At 48.7% G+C, this 15,455-nt stretch overlaps 1 long non-coding RNA gene across 2 annotated transcripts in view; it reads right to left on the minus strand.

Annotated features, from left to right (window-relative positions):
• Nucleotides 1-4,133: 4,133 nt before the first annotated feature.
• Nucleotides 4,134-15,455, minus strand: part of LOC111773146 (uncharacterized) — a 68,631-nt gene continuing 57,309 nt past the window's right edge. The window contains exons 2-5 of one of the 2 annotated variants that reach the window (XR_002807372.2): nucleotides 14,617-14,714; nucleotides 9,859-9,965; nucleotides 8,456-9,080; nucleotides 4,134-4,340 (exon numbers count right to left, since the gene is read on the minus strand). This is a non-coding gene — a long non-coding RNA (uncharacterized lncRNA). The remainder of the gene's footprint in view (nucleotides 4,341-8,455; nucleotides 9,081-9,858; nucleotides 9,966-14,616; nucleotides 14,715-15,455) is intronic. The other variant, XR_011437759.1, reaches the window with a different exon arrangement.

The raw sequence follows: 15,455 nt of genomic DNA on the forward strand, positions 1-15,455 counted from the left end.
AAAACCTCAACAAATAGTTATGGTAGTCTTGTTACGGGCCAAATAACAACCTAAGAACTTTGCAACGTATCTCATTTAAGAGCTCCTCTTAACACCAATGCCAAGAAGTAGCGATTTCGTTCCATTTTCCCGATGAAGCGACTGGGGCTTTGAAAAATTAAGTAATTTGTTCAAAGTGCATTGCTAGGAAGGCCCAGCTCTTATAGACTCGTCTGTGAGGATTGTAAATATTGCTTATACTTGTCCAAATGCATGTGTGGTATCAAGTCTCTAGGGAAAGCTCATCTGAATCACAACATTCAGCTCTCATCCAGGCCCATCTCTGTCCTGGTGATCTCACTGTAGGGAACAGACCTCAGAAGTAACCCAAAATCTATTTGCACAGGGATGTTTATAACACACTACTTACAAGCTAGAAATGAGCAAACACCCAGCTGTGAATAACAAGCACATGCATAACATTTTATAGTTTGCAAAGTGCATTCATACATGTCTCAGTTCAGGCTGCTATAGCAAAATACCGCAGACTGAGTGGCTTAAACAGCAAACATCTACTTCTCACAGTTCTGGAGGCTGGAAACCCAAGATGACGGCATCGGCAGATTCAGTGTCTGGGAGGGCCCTCTTCCTGCTTTGCCAATGACAGCCTTCTCACTGTGTCCTCACATGGCGGAGAGAGAGGAAGAAAGCCCTCTGGCGTCTCTTCTTATAAGGGCACTAATCTCATCATGAGGACCCCATCCTCATGAAGGACCTCATCTAACCCTAATCACCTCCCAAAGGCTCCACCTCCAAACACCATCACACTGGAGATTAGGGCTTCAACATGTGAACTTTGAGGGGACACAAATGGTCAGTCCATAACAACATATGCTGTCTGCTTTGATCCTCACCAGGCATCCATCAGGCGTAGGGCAAGGACGAACAGTGTCCCTTCTTAGTCTCAGACCTGAAATGACACTACAATGAGGAAAATAGGAGGAGAGAAACCAGGTGTGTGACGTGCTTACCTTGTTCCTGACTCTATGTTAGGGGCTCTCTGAACCTTATCTTATTAGGTGACTGCTGCCCCCCTCAGCACCCTGGACTCACCTCTCAACGTCTGCTCTGATGACATCAAATTGATTGTGGATTGTTGCAGCCCTTGGCATTTCAGGAGTTTATGTCTTTACACATGTTCTTCCCTTTGCCTGCAACACTTGATGCCTGGCTAATGCCTTCTGATGCTTGGGGCCAAAGCCCAGGCAAGACGTCATTTTGAAAACCTTTCCTGTAGGACCTCCCTCCTTGGGTGTGTGCTCCTGCAGGACCACTCCACTGTGCAGTTGTGCCCCTGTGCCATTAGACAGCAGAGCCTGGCAGCACCACAGGCATCCCATTGTTTGAGAGAGCAGCCCGTAGTGAAGGGAAGGCCTTAGGCACATTGGCACAGGCAGCTGCAGGAGAAGACAGCCACCAGTAGCCCCATACCATCCAGAATCAACGTTTTTATCTCCTTCCGTGAAGAGATGATCAGGACAAATCCTATAATGTCCCCCATCCCTGCTTCCCTGGCCATCTCCAGAAACACAAGCCACCCTCAGCATCCAACATCCCTCAATCCTCACTGCCACATGTGTCCTTGTCTTGAGGGACCTGGGCCTCCCACTGTGCCCCTAGGAAGTCCAGGTCTAACAACAACAGCAGTCTGTCCTCTGTCTTCAAGCTCCTCTCTGCACACATCCTTCACCTTTCTGTCTTAACTGAAGCTTGGCTGCCCCTTAATGCCTTTGCTTTCCCTGAAGTCCACATAAGCAAGGCCCTTTCTTTCTTCATACCCAACATATTTCTGTGTCCTCCTTGCTCCCACTTAACTGTTTCTCATCCATTCTCCCTCCCTTCCAAATTTCCAGCTCCTTTGAAGCCTGAGCTCCTCACACCTCACCCCTCCTTCTTGTCCTCCACCATCTTTCTTCCTCACTCCTAGTGACTGTAGGACCTGCTCACTGCCTTTCTTCCTTCCCTCCCCTATCCCATCCCAGTCCTCGGCAATTTCAGCATCCATGTGGAGAATCCATTCAGCACCCTTGGCTTTGACTTTCTCACCTCCAATAATGCTTATTTTTTATAAATTGAAAAAACTATTTATTAATTTAAATAGTTAATATTTATTTATTTTATTTTGTCTTGACCACCCATTCCCATAGTCAATAGCTTGACATCATCACTTCCAAGAACTCTGAATTCTTTGAGATGCCAATGTGGGGCTGCCACTCTTTATCCTTAGAACTCACCCTGTTTTGTGCAATATTTGAATCTCATCAAGACATCCCATCTATTGCCACTACCACTTTTTAACCATTGCTCACTTTCTCCTCTTCCCTCCCTACCCCCTCCACTAATTGCTAACTGCCCCTCAACTGACATTCACATCCACATTCCCTCATTTCTTTCAGTCCACTGATCCAACATCACTGTATCCGAGAGGTCTTCCCTGACATCCTATATAAACGGGAATCCACCCTGGCTCCCCTAACTCCCTACCCTGGCTTATTTTTCTTCTTGTGTTTCTTACCTGCTGACACTGTACTATTTATTTAATTATTTTACCCTCATTAGAAACTCTGTGAGGGCATAGAATTCATCACTGTATGCCAGAACCTAGAAGAATCCCTAGCTCATGGGAGATGCTTAATAAATTTCTGTGGAATGATTTGAATGAATACTCTCATTTCTCTGATCAACCTTGGACTCCACAGTCCAGGATTCCAGCTCTGTCATTGCAAGTGCCTCGGGTTCACTCGCCCCTCCCTTCTTTGTACTTGCAGGAATAAGTTGCTTTGGTGGCATCACATCTGGGTGGCTATTTGGAAATGTGGAAAAACACTGCCATGAAGATTGATCTCACTTTAAATGAATAATCACACACCAAGCCACCAGCACCTTGCCAGAAATGTTCTCCCCATATTTTCCACTCTCCTCCAGCTTCATAAATCTCGTCTCCCTGACCTCCCACTCTCGCCTGTTGACCCTGCCTCATACTTCTGTGGGGAAATAGAAGCAGAGAGTTTGCTTGCCCTGTAACTCCACCACCTTGCCTGCTCCTTGGCTCACTCTCTTGCCCTTCTGTTGCTGTATATGGCGTGCTTCTAACCTTTTCAAAGCGCCATCCCTCTACCTGTTTGCTCACCCCATCCACTCTCAGATTCTCTAGGATTCGCCTTCTCCTATTTTTCTCTCTTTTACATGAAGCATCAATGTCTCCCTCTCTACTAGATCATTCACAACTCTTAAACAATTCCTTTTTCATCCCCACACTTCCCTCTACACCCTCCTCTTCTTTTTGGCAACTCTTCTGGAAAGAAGTGTCTATGCGTGTTGTGTCTACCTCCTAATCTTACATTTCTCCTAAACATATTGCAGAACGGCCTTTCCCTCTTCACCAATGACCTCCATGCTGCCACATCCGCATGGCCCCATCTCAGTTCTTACCTTACCTGACCCTCAGCAGCTTCGGGGAGTGCACCCTCCTTCCTGGAAAGATTTCTCCCATGGCCTCCATAGTGTTGTGCCTCTCCTTCCAGCGTCTTTGGGTGGCCCTTCTTCTCCTGTGTGGCCTGTGACTATTGCAGTGGCCCAGAGATCATCCTGGGCCTGCTGCTCTTCTCTGTCCACATAGTCTGCCCAGGTGACTCATCTAGTTCCATGGCCTTCAGGGCCGTCTCTGACCCAAGGGTCCTGCACCTCTTTCTCCAGCCTTGACTAACTCTGTTATTTTAGTTTTCCTGCCAACTCCTGCTCACCCTTCAATGCCCGGCTGACATTCTGTGGGGACAGATGTACTTCCTCCCTGTTCTGTGCTCCATTGACACTTGTACCTCTACTAAGTTGGCCCATTGCAGGCCATGTCTGTCCCCATGAGCCCCTCAGAGGCTGGAACCATGGATTATCATCTTTATACCAACAAGTATAATGGAATATTACATAATGTCAATGAACATAAATAAGATGAACAGAAGAGCTTATGGGGTGAGGCAATCCCCTGGGAACTTGGCTTTAGGGGACTCTAGGTTGAAGGTGGTCCCTCTCCCACAATTGTGTTCTTATGAAAAGTACGGTTCACTGTACATGCGAAACAACTGTCTGTTCAATACTGGTGTGAACAACACGTCAAAAATTTACATGTGTAACACAACTTATTACATTTCAACCCAAAGTTGAGAAAATATGGCATGGAAGAAAAAGCTAAAGAACAAGTGAAAAAGCTAACGCTGTAAAATTCTTCTCAGGGATTCCAGAACTTCCTCTGGTCATTTTACTTCATGAACACCTTCCCGACATACATTAAACACTCCTGAGATCTGAAAGACAGCAAAATCCAAGAAGATGTCATGTAAGAATTTGACCCTAAAAATCATTTCAAAAAAATTCTTTCTTTTTGGAAATTCAGAGTATTTTCTCTCTGTTTTTTAAAAAATGCTTTTTGCTAAGGAAGATTGGCCCCGAGCTAACATCTGTTGCCAATGTTTCTGTGTTTTCTTTTTCTCCCCAAAGCCTCAGTACATAGTTGTATATCCTAGTTGTAAGTCCCTCTAGTTCTTCGGTGTGGGATGTCGCCACAGCATGGCTTGATGAGCGATGTGTAGGTCCACACCCAGGATCTGAACCAGCGAACCCCGAGCTGCTGAAGTGGAGTGTGCTAACTTAACCGCTATGCCACTGGGCCAGCCCCTCAAAAATATTCTTGTTCTGTTAAGCAAGCTAAGTCCAATTCTCTAACAAGGAAAAGCTCACTGTTGGCCATCTTACACCATGCAACTATAACTTTTTGTCTGTAACTCTCCAAAGAAGGAATGGAAAATAGCATATCAGAGGAGCCAGGTCCTCCCTAACAGACCCAAGCAAAGTTATTTAACCTCTCCAGGCCTTGGTTTGCTCAAGTGTGGGTTATCATAAGTTTATTCTAAAGATCAACTTACATAACAGTTCTAAGAATCTCAGGGTCTTGTCCATTGCAAGCTAAAAAGTATCCATTCCCTTTTCCATTCTGTTTTAACCAGAGCTTACTCCTGAAACCTGGCTTTGCCTCTTTCAAGCTCTAACCTAGATTGTGTGTTCTGAGAGGAGGCACTTTCCTGTGGAGCTCAGAAGTTTCATGGTGGAGTTTTCCTGCCAACTCTTGCGTGTCCGTCACTGAGTGGGAGTTGTCTGGTGAACAAACACAGATGCTTCTTATGGAAAACCAAGCGGGAGGCTTCCCTTCGACGTGGGGGACGGGGAGCAAACAGAAGCAGATTTTAATCATGAGTTTCCCTCTTCCTGGTCCACATGTGTGGGTCTATCTGCCTCTACCCTCAACTCCCCGACCAAAGAGTAGTTGAAATAGGAAAAGTCTGGTTACAAGGGCAAAGAAAAGTTTTCTGGCCCCTGAACATCTCCCCCACTGCCTCCTCCAACGTCACGTCTCTACAACTCCGAATGATTGACTGACACTGAAATTATGCAATTAAACTGGACCAGACTCTGGAGGTGGCATCACCTGAAACGTCCGTTCATCTGTGTTTCCTGAACAACACACTCATTGCTGTCCTGTCTGCTAAATGTGTGAAGATGGATAAAGTGAAATCTCTCCTCCAGAGGGTGAGTGCTGAATGAAGAAAGTAATTGTGTCAGCGCCTTGTGACGTAACGGACGTGTATCTAAAGAGTATCAGTGGTGGGAAGGGACTGACCACTTGCTAGGGAACGCCCCACAGAAGAGCTAACATGTAAGCTGGGGGTTGGAGGGAACTAGAAGTTATCCAGGTGGCAAGTAGGGACAGAAGATTCTTGACAGAATTGTTGAAGTCTTAAGACAGGAGAACAAAGAAGTCAGGCATAGTAGGTCAGGAGAGTAAGGTGGCAGAGATCCAAGATTAGGGGGATGAGAAAGATACTACAAGTGTGTGTGTGTGTGTGTGTGCAAGCACATGTGTGTGTGAACAAAGATTAAAGAGAGTGAACTTCAAAAGTTTCCTGCAGGTGGCCCACTTAACTTTCACCCCCGAGGCCCTTGTGGCAGGACAGAGTCTTCCCAGCAGGAACGTGACTCATCGCTGGAGTCAGAGATTCAGCGTTCAGATCCTGTCTTCCAAATCCAGTTCTTCCGCTAACACTTGAGTCCCTCTTTGTTGTTAGCGCTGTCGAGTAGCTTCCCACTCTAGTGCCCCTGTGGACAGCAGAGCGGAACCCTGCGTGGTCTTTTTGCTCCATTCTCTCACCTTTTGGCACTCTATCAGACAATGCTCCATGGCTATTCATAGTATTTTCATGGCCAATTTTTTCGGAAGTGGGTGGCCAGGTCCTTCTTCCTAGTCTGTCTGAGTCTGGCAGCCCCACTGAAAACTGTCCACCATGGGTGACCCAGATGGTATTTGAAATACTTGTGGCGTAGCTTTCAGCATCACAGCCACACACAGCTGCCAGAGTGTGACAGTGAACAGACAGGGCCTGGGGGGGCGGGGAGGAAGTGTGTGGTTCCCTGGCTGAGAAATGAACCCGGGTTGTAGCAGTGAGAGCGCTGATCTTAACCACTAGACCACCAGGGCCCCTCTGCCAGCCTGCTAATGGCTGTGCTGGATTGTGCCCTTGTACACTGGGACACTGTTTCCCAGAATCACCTTTCCTGGCCAGTATTGGGTTAGACTTGGCCAGAAAGAGGAGCTTGTGAGAGATGTGAAAGACAGGCATGAAGCAGCAGCCATTTCTCTGAGAAGGTCACTGCGCTTGGTCGTGGTATCTGGCAGATGCAGAAATGCCCTGTGTCTTTGCTCTCTAAGCTCTTCCCTCAGCTCTCCTTCCTGCCTGCTGGCCCTGCTGGCAAGGGGTGGCCCAGGCTCACCAGTAGAATCTTGTGTAGACTCAAGGAAGCAGCGGCGACCAGAGACATCAGCTCCTCAAAACTTTTCCACAAGCCCTCCTAGTGGTCCCACCTTGTGGGCTGGACATGTGCTTGGCTTCTTAGGTTTCTCTACAAGCTCCAACTTGTTGCCCACACCAGTGCCTAAGGCAGGCTGGTCAGTGACCCCCCCCCCTTCCAAAACTTCCCTTCCCCTGCTTCTTGCATATTTGAGGAGGGCCTAATTACAGTAACTGATACAGACTGATACAGTGGCTGCTGAGCCTGAGTTTGTGTCTTCCTCCCTGAGCTGAAGAACAGTTTCTCCTTCTGCCTGCTGGTCCAGGTTCAGTTGCATCTCCAGTCCAGTCCTTCTGCCATACGGCAAGTCCTTCCAGGTTAGAAAGGCTGCTACATCTTCCCGTGGTCTTATTGCAGAGATACTAAAGCAGAGGGTGTGGGTAAGGCCAAGGGACTTGAGTTTATTTCACCAGCACCTCCCTTCTTCCCCCACCTCACCCCCTGTGCTAGGTGATTCTGCACTAATACATGGTTGGGGTGGGGGTGGGGGCTGTTCTAGATCAGCCCAAAGGCCCCGACTCCCTCCTCTTTATCACTGGCACCAAGGATGCTGCACCACACCGTCCTGCTCTTATGTCTGCACTGAGCTCCATTTGTCTGTTCCTTCTCAGTTTCCCTCAAGATTTTAAACAGACCATTCACCATTGTATACTCAAGGAAAAGTTGTGGGTATATAGCAGTTGCTAAATAAATGAGAAGAGAAAAGAGGGCTGGAGGGATGGAAACAGTGAAGAAGGAACTGGGCCAGTCCCAGGGCGAGTTTCAGCTCCATGTGGGCCCTGGAGGGAGAGCATGGAGAGGAAGGAAGGGCATCTGTGGGGCTGGGACCTTTGCCAAGTCCAGTGTTAGGTGCAGGCAGGGCACATCTTTCTTCCTGTCACGGTGCAGGAGGCCTGACTCCTTATGTGGGGAGGGAGAGGGCGCTCGTGGGTGCTTGTGCCCCAGCCTGGCCCCAGGAGCGTGTTCCCCATCTGGATGGAGGCTGCATGGCCCAGAAGAACAAACATGGGCTCTGGGCAGATATGTCACTTATTTTAGACAAGTATTAGAACTGCAGTCTCTGGGTATCTCATGGGGTACCTACATCATAAGGACACTGTGAGGACTTGAAGGGTTGACAGATGACAGAGCTCGAAGCACAATGCCCAGCACACAGCAGGTAAAAGTGAAAGATAACTGTGGCTAATGGCAGATCCCAGACAGGAACGACTGCTGCGGAGGGCACCCTGTTACTGACATTTACTGACCTTAATCAAACATTCGAGTGGTGATTTAGGAAGGACTCCTGATAGCCCAACCCTAGACATTTCTCTAAGATTGTGGTCACTCTGTCCATGACAGGGCGCCCTGTGTCCTGTGGCAGACACCCCCACCCTGTGATTCACCCCGTGTCTGTGGTTCTACCAACCAAATAAGGTTGGAACGTTTCTTAAGAGACGTCAGTAAACACAGTAGTTCCTGAGTATTCTGAATACGTGGGTGTCTGAGGGAGATAATTATGGGTCACAAGAAACAGTACCTGATAAGGTGACACAGGGTCTGATGAAGGCTGGGTGGAGGCTTTCCCACGGCAGGGACCGCGAGTGGACACCTTTGGAGAGCTAAGAGCAGCAGTGTCTCTAGCTCCCAGGCCGTCCTCAGGGCTGTTTAGTCTTTTCTTTCTGCTCCGCTTATGGTCTTTGTCCACAGTCCAGGAGGATCCCTCTGGCTTCACTCTGCAGAGCAGCGCTCTCCTTCCTCGTGACAGCTCGCAGCCCAAATGACAAGGAGTTCCCAGCTCCCTCAAGTATCAGGGACTGAGCCCAGGTTCCCTATCCCTCCGTTCAAAGGTCCTGTGGAAAAGGAAACTGAGCTGTACCTTGCTGTTGGGTGAGTGTTCTCTGAGAGGACGAAGTCAGGCAGGCTCCAGAACAGTCTCCTGCAGAGGCCTGGGGTGGATACGGGAGCAGTTCAAATCAGGGACAGTCACTCCCTGCGCAGCCAGCGGAGGGCGAGGTCCCTCGAAAGGCAGGTGCTTTCTAGGTGAGTCTCTGCAGGTTTGGTCTTGGTGTCTAGAGCTGGGATGTCCTCTTAAAATGTTGGGCTTCTACTTATATTTAAGCATCTTTTTCTGTGTCAGGCTGCGTCACGGCACAATATACTTCCTGGATAGATAGGAGACAGGTCAGATGCACGCTCCTTCCCCAGCATGATGCTCTGCACGAAGGCCCCCTGTTGTTCCCACTGATGCGACAGAGACCCACACAGGCAGGTTTGTAGGGCCACAAATGCAAATGCCCCTCACAAGCAATGACTTGAGGTCCCTCCCTCCAATACATTAGGTCTTTTAGAAACCCTTCTCTCTTGCTCGATAGCCCAGATCTGCTTATGTGGCCAAAAAATGAATTCCAATTGTACAATTCTTGCTAGGATTGGACTGGAGCTGGTACTAGTCAGCCTTGGAGACCCGACAGACCCATGGCTGTGCCTGTCTGGATTATAACTCAGCTCCCATGTCTCTTCCTTGCCAACTGCATTATCTCCAGTGATGCTGACAAAGCGAGGTGCACAGAGACACAGTCCATGGACTCCCACAAACCCTGTGGTAGGTCAGCCACATCTTTTCTCCAGGGTGGAGGAAGGACTTTCCTCCTTCCTGGTGACCCTACACCCCAGAATGCCAGTTTCCTCTCCAGTGGGTCATTCATGTCATCCACTCACACCTGGCTGCTGCCACAGGGGTCTTTTGAAGGCAGGATGAGTTCTCAGTTGAAGCACTTCATACCCTGAATTCATTTTGGCAGCATACAATCACCCTCAAGAGATCAGAAACAATAGGCAGGGGTTTCTAAAAGACTTGACTTGTAGTGAGAAGTGACCTTGGCTCAAGTCACTATTGCTCCATAATGAACCACCCCAAACTTAGTAGCATAAAATAATTACCTTATTGTGCTCAGGAATTCATGGGTCAGGAATTCAGAAAGGGCATGGTGGGGTGTGGGGGCAGGCTCTCCTCTGCTTCTCGATGATCAGGGTCTCAGCTGGGAAGACTGGAATGACAGGGATGACCCAAATAGCTGGGCTGGAGTTCCCTTCCCAGATGGTTCCCTCAATCACCCTTCTGCTGCCTGAACTAGGATAGCTGAAGGATGGCTCCTGGGGGACCCGTGCACTCACCCGTGGCCCCTCCCATGGCCCAGGCTTCTCTGAGCATGGCAGCCCAGCTCTGAGGGGGATGCCAGAGAGGGGCACTCCGGAGAGTGAACTTTCAAGTGAGCTGCGTGGAATTTGCCAACCAATCCTTGAAGGTCACACCTGTCACTTCCCGCTTTCAATGAAAGGGAATGCCCAGGTCACATTTGAGGAAAGCATGTGGGATGACAAATGTTGTCACAGCCCTCTTTGGAAAATATAATCTGCCGTACCCTGGAACTAACAGTTCCTTCTGAGCCTTAGGCTGTCAGGTTCAACCCAGGAAGGACCAATACCCAGGATGGCCCCAGCCAAGGGAGAGCTGATGAGTCAGATCCTCCCCGACTGCTGAGGAGAAAGGACATAGATAGACAGCTGCCCCCACCAGCACCCAGGATGGTTTAGTTGCTTTCCCAAATCTTTCTGTGCCAACTGCTCCCCAACTATAAGGTCCTGCAAACCTGCTTTGTCACTCTCCTGTTAGGGAGACAGAAAAGGGCTTGGAGTTCTAGAGTGCAGGTTTTTTGGGGGGGCTGGTGTGATTTGTTCTTTCAAACTTTCAAAGAGTACCGAGTCAATTTCACTTAGCATTCAGGACAAAGTCCTTTATGTCTCTATGCCCCCAGTTTGGCCAGTAAATGTGTGTGAGAAGGGTTGTTTGGTGGGGGTGATCGAGGAGTGGGGGCTCAGTCTTGAGATGATAGTGACAGAGGTCCACCTTCCTCCTCCACCAGCTGCCAGCAATCCCTGTCAGAGCCCTGATACATGTCACCTTGGGTCCTCCCGTGAGAGGCTCTGGGGAGGCGTGACCAGCTGACTAGTGGTCTTGTGTGTTTGGACTCCTCAGCTTCTGGGAGAAGACAACGAGGCATTGTGTGTGGACCCAGAATTGGACACTCTCTTCAGGAACTGTCAGTTTTCGGGGGAGTACGAATGTTTACTCTCTGTGCTGGATTTCTTCCATTTGCCCCTCCAGAACCACTTGCCTCCCTTCTCCCCTCTGCTCTGTGCTCCAGGAGGCTGCAGAGTCTGGGCCACATCAGTACACTGTCTTGCCACCAGGGTTACAATTTGGTTCACACCTGCCTGAGATCAGAGGAGGCAGGAGCATGGAGCCAGACATTTCTCCCCCAACTTCCTCCCTGTGGCGTCATCCTAAGCTGGCTCAGTTTGTGGGTGGGTTGGTACCATATGGTGCTGGTAGATGAAAATAGACTACTGCTGCACTGCAGCCCCACCCAGGGTGGACCAAAGATAGTGAAGAAGGAAAATCCTCCCGTGGGCAGAGCTGTCGTAAAACTTGGCTATTCCCTTCATATGGCGAGATAAGAGGCCTGGGGCACAGATGTACATGGACACCTGGGCCTTGACAAATGTATTAGTTAATTGGACAGGGTCTGGGAAGGGACAAAACCGGAACACTGGGGACAAGGAAAGCTGGGCAGGGGTTATGTGGTGAGTGCATATCTTTATGCCCCATACTGACGCCCACCAGAGATCATGTACCTCAGAGGAGGTGCTCAACAGCAGCTGCAAGCATGGCTCAGACTGGGATGTCAGCCAGTCTCTCTCCTTGGCCACACCCTTGCTGCAGTGTGGCTCCCCATGAACAGGGCAGCCACGAGAGCAGGGTTAGCAGCTCTGCATGAGCTCGAAAGCACGAGCTGTCTCATAAGGCTCAGCCAGCTACAGCCAAAGGTCAGGCCCTGTCAGCAGCAGTAACTGATGCTGGGCCCACAGTGGCACCTTCCGGGGGAGATCAGGTCGTCACGTGTGAAAGGTCGATGGCAAGGACACCATCTACCCTGGAGGGATAATCAATTTGTCTTCCCAGGAACCTCACACCTGTGGATGTGAGTTTGTCCACCACCAACTGAAGACCACAGAGTACCAGACATTGTGTGATGTGATATCCTGTAGCGAGTGTTGTGGGGTGAACCGCATCCCCCTGAAAGATATGTTAAAGGTCTAACCCCACTATCTGAATGTGACCTTATTTGGAAATAGGGTCTTTGCAGATGTAATCAAGTTAGGATGAGGTCATACTGGAGTAGGGTGGGCTTTAATCCAATAGGACAGCTATCCCATTAAGAGGAGGAGAAGATGCATAGACACGCACACAGGGGAGAACACCATGTGAGGACAATGGCAGAGACTGCAGTGAGGTGTCCACATGCCAAGGAGCACCACAGAGGGGCAGCCACCGGAAGCTGGGAGAGAGGATGGAATAGACGCTCCCTCAAACCCTCCAGATGGAACCAACTCTGTTACACCTGGATTTCTAGCTTTTAGCCTCCAGACTGTGAGGGAATAAATTTCTGTTGTTTTGAGCCATTCAGTTTACATTGTTAGGCAGCTCTGAGAAAAAAAATACACCAAAAACCCCATTAATAGCCATAAGTGCAACAATAAGAATCCACTGACCTTACTATGTACCCTCCACCCAGAAGCAACTGCCTGGTACAGCAGTGGGAGGCCCTGTGAAAACTTCAGCCAAGGGCCAAGGCCTGGTCGGAATGGGCTGCTTTTCCACAAGATTGATATGTGTGCCGATCGATGAACAACGTAGGGGGCTACTTCTGCAATGGCTGGAAGGCACCTGGAAAGTAAGCGCTGGAGGGAGAATTGACCCCTTCGCCACCTCTTCCAGGAACCGCTTTTTGGGGTTTATGCTTCCTGTCCATGTGAACTCAAGCTCTGCTGGGTTAGAGACCCTGATTCCAAGTGTGGAAATGCTCCCGCAAGGCGACAGGACACAGTGAGGAGTTCATGGAATTGGAAAGGGCAACCACCATCTGGCCACTTTGGGTTCTAGTGGACTTACAAGGAAAGCAAGAGTGTACTGTCCCTGTGGAGTAATTCAGCAAGCTGGCTGCAGGAACTAGGACTGCTGCCACACCGTGAAGACAGGAGGAGTGTGTCTGGGATAACTCCCATTAGGAGAATCTTTGACCAATGGGCATGGGAGTTGGCAGGCAAATCCTTCTCTCTTCTTCTCCCTGGATGGACTCTCCTGAGACCTGGTGGTCCCTAGAGCCACTCTGAAGATGGTCTGGAGCCTGAGCGAGCAGCTGCCCTTGATACCAAGTTGTGGCCAGTTTGGGAATGCATCTCCTGTCCGTCCTCCCCACAGCCTGCCTTGCTTCTGCCTCCTGAGCTGGCCTTCCCTAATCAAGTTCTACCTCATAAGCAGTTGCTTTCTCAGGGACCAGGCCACGACAATATAAAATGGTGAATAGGACATGCCAGCTTGGGGAGAGAAGCTACGCAGGATTTAAATGTTCTGCCTAGTGATGAGGTCAGCCATTTTTATTAACATAGAATCATGTTTTCTTTACTTCTGTATTGAACTACTATTTCAAGAGTAAACTTTTGAGGGAACACAACATTCTTGGCTTATTCATTTATCTCCCCCTACACCTTGGCCACTCTTCTCTCCCTTGTCCCCACCCAGGGTTTCTTGACACTGTTTCCAATGTAAACATCGGTGACACCAGGACCCTCCTTGTCTAGAAGTTGATGTGATCCTCTCTTACCTAGGTGTGAAGCAAGCATGCTGGTGGGAAATGGAGCTTCTTCTGGGTTACTGAGGAGAGGTGAGCTATTGTCTCACTCAAGTAGTGCCAGAAGAGCCAGCCAGGGTGTCTCCAGCAGCCTGTCACAGGGCAGGTGGATGCTGAAACTTGAGGAGGACAAGTTGTAGGGCCATAAAACTTCAAGCAACCAGGTTTGCCTTCTGCCAAAGCTAATGATCTTGTCCGTGAAAAAAATGTGGCTTTCTAATCTGACCTTCTGGGTTAGAATCCATATCTGACCCTTAGGAGTTGTGTGACCCTAGACAAGATTCTTAGCCACTCTTATCTGGGCAATTGTCATAGAGCTGATGGAGGCATTAAGAAGATGCTGTACATAAAGCTCCTGGTGCATGTAAACAACTTAGTAAATATTCATGTCGTTCCTCAAATAGGAGTGAGGCTGAAATGTCAAGGAGCAATCCTGGATTGTAGCTAGAGAGTGTGACCTGAGAAGAGGGGAATCCTCACATATTAGACCGGATGCTGTCTGCCTTCCAGCATTACTATGAAGATGAGCATGTTATACTTAGAGTCTACTGTCTGCAACGTGCTAAGTAGATGCTCATTTACCGTCAGCCAGTGACAAATTCTCAATGATCCCGCATGAAACTAGCTCAGAAAACACAGGGGAGTCCTATGCATGGCTGAGCTGACTCATATTCCCAGTGGGACAGATTCTAGTTTTCCTCTTCCATTACAGCCATGAGGCATCACAAGGAGCCACTGGAGAAAGGCTTGGGAGAAATCACCTCAGCTTGTTCGTAGCTGTACGAGATCAGGACAGTGGCAGGAGGCCAGGAAGCACGCAGTTTAGAGTCAGACAGCTTGGGACTGATCCTGGTTCCACAGACTGTTGGTGCGTCACCTTGGGTATGTTATTTAACCCTTTTACCCTCAATTTCCTCATGCGTAAAATAAACATAATGATTCCTACCTCCTGAGGGATTGTGAAGATTAAAGGCCAGAATATACATCAAGTTTGTTGTAGAGTGGAGGGTCCGTGTGGCCCTTCATAAGGCAGAGGGTGCAGCTCTGTTAACAGAGAATGAACATGAGTCATGACTAAGGTTTTGTGAAATCTATTTCAAGGAAATGAAGATTCTTCCTGAATCTCCTCAAAATTTTCAAAATCAATGGTTGCAAGCTTTAGAGTTTCAAGTTTACTCTATAGTCCCTACTAAACTTAGTTGAATTAATATGTTCTCATATCTCATATTTAGAGCATTAAAATATTTGATGGGATCAGATTTTCGTGACACTGTGTACATTTGCATCCTCCAAGATGATAAAAGGCTTTTGGGAGTTTTCTGACTCTGTGATTCAGGCAGGCTCTGCCAGCAGAGGTGTGACAGCTGCACCACGTGGAGGGACATCTGACTTCTATATTAATCATGCCTTTTTGTTTTCTTTATTTTTGACGCTTTGACATCTGTGGCCTTGCTGACCCTGGAGGCACTCCCCTCCCAGGGCTAGCCAATTCCTAGAGGTAGCAAATGACTTGTCTGTGAGCACATCTTTCATATGCAAACCAACCAATCCAGAGTTCATATCTCCAACCACCTTCTTTATTGGGATCTCACATTCCTGGCCACCATACACCTACCTTAATCACCCTAGGTCTATGTGCCAGACAATGGGACTGCCTCTATGCCCCAAAGCCCACTGAAATTATTCGAAATAGCCAATTCTAAACCTGCTTACCCTGCCTTGCTTGTTCCTCCCTGTGGAAACCATGATGGGGGCTCTTACCCATATTTCCCTTCCCTCCCTCTG

Source organism: Equus caballus, chromosome 4 (assembly GCF_041296265.1).
Source record: "Equus caballus isolate H_3958 breed thoroughbred chromosome 4, TB-T2T, whole genome shotgun sequence".
NCBI classification, from domain to species: domain Eukaryota; kingdom Metazoa; phylum Chordata; class Mammalia; order Perissodactyla; family Equidae; genus Equus; species Equus caballus.